Raw genomic sequence first — 1,649 nt, forward strand, 5'->3', positions numbered from 1 at the left:
GTTGCTAGTGCTGCTGGACTGACACCTGTGCAGGTGGCGCGTAAAAAGCACCATTTTCGAGCGTAGCCGTTGCCAGTACCACCAGACTGACCCTCGTGCCGGTGGCACATAAAAGCACCCACTACACTCTCGGAGTGGTTGGCGTTAGGAAGGGCATCCAGCTGTAGAAACTCTGCCATATTAGATTGGAACATGGCGCAGCCATCTGGTTCGCCAGTCCTCAGTCAAATCGGCCAACCCATGCTAGCATGGAAAGTGGACGTTAAACGATGTTGATGATGATGATGATATATATATATGTAACACCCAGTCCACACTGTAACGTGGTTGGCGTTTGGAAGGGTATCCAGCTTTAAAAAACATGCCAAAACAGACACGGAAGCATGGCGCAGGCCTCTGCCTAGCTAACTTCTGTCAAACTGTCCAACCCATGCCAGTATAGAAGGAGGACGTTAAATAATGTTGACGATGATATATGTATATATTAATTTATTAACACACACATACATGTGTGTGTATATGCACTCATATATATCCCTGTGATATATTGTGCATATACTTTACTTTCTTATTTCTAGAATTAAAAGGCAAGCTCAGTGGTAGAAAGTCAGACAGGATAGATAGATAGATAGATAGATAGATAGATAGATAGATAGATAGATAGATAGATAGATAGATAGATAGATAGATAGATAGATAGATAGATAGATAGATAGATAGATAGATAGATAGATGTGTGTGTGTATGTTGAGTTGACTTCGATGGAATTTGGACACAAGACGTGAATAGACATAACTTAATATGGTAAGGCATCGTGTCTGATGCTCTATCGATATCCGTCAATGTCATTATTGAGAAACAAACTAATAACGTCTATGTAGTCGCTTTACCGGTCAGAAATAACTGCAAATCTTCCCCCAAACCTTCGCTTGCCTTTCCGCGCTACTCTAACATACGGAGTATGTAGGGCATTTTAAATTTAGTGAAGCCTACCGTCTTTAGAGAAAGCATGAGAAGAATCGAATCCAGCATCAGCCTCTACCGTGAGCATTAGGCAATCTACTAATCAATTTATGATGCCACCAGTTGAGTATTCCACACACAAGTATCTTCAATGTAATTCCCACGTAAAATCAGCGTAACAATATGTGAGAAAGTTGGATCTTTAAATTGTAGGTATAGTTCGTCCGGAGGTGCTTTCGACATAGTTTCTATCTACTTAATTTCAGCCCATAACACTTAAGTAACTTTAAAATCAAGACATTCGTCCTATATCACATTCAGTAGTGTCGAACGAAGGACCACATGATTGCGAAGTGAATTTCTTGGCTCTTTTTGCAGCTACATAATCATACATACACTAACACACGCATACAACCACATATTTCAACATGTTATCTATCTTCGCTTTCTCTTATTGTTTACAATTATTAAGACATAAATATATTTTAAATAAAAACTGACTTCCCCGATTTTTTAAACCCTTTTCGCTCAGAAACTTTTTAGTTCATTATTCATTTTAGAGCCTAGTCAGTAAGGTTAATCATATTTAGTAACATCCCGAGTTCAAATCCTCCCAAGGTCGCATTTTCTCATTTCAAAGAGCGATAAAATAAATAAATACCAGTTAAATATTGTAGTTTAATTTA

General features: G+C 38.4%; 1 long non-coding RNA gene across 1 annotated transcript in view; it reads left to right on the top strand.

Annotated features, from left to right (window-relative positions):
- The first annotated feature begins 250 nt into the window (after positions 1-250).
- The window catches only part of LOC118767348, a 12,920-nt gene continuing 11,521 nt past the window's right edge, over positions 251-1,649 (top strand). Inside the window, exons 1-2 of the long non-coding RNA XR_005003271.1 lie at positions 251-261; positions 311-318. This is a non-coding gene — a long non-coding RNA (uncharacterized LOC118767348). The remainder of the gene's footprint in view (positions 262-310; positions 319-1,649) is intronic.

This window comes from Octopus sinensis, linkage group LG20, assembly GCF_006345805.1.
Source record: "Octopus sinensis linkage group LG20, ASM634580v1, whole genome shotgun sequence".
In the NCBI taxonomy this organism is placed as follows: domain Eukaryota; kingdom Metazoa; phylum Mollusca; class Cephalopoda; order Octopoda; family Octopodidae; genus Octopus; species Octopus sinensis.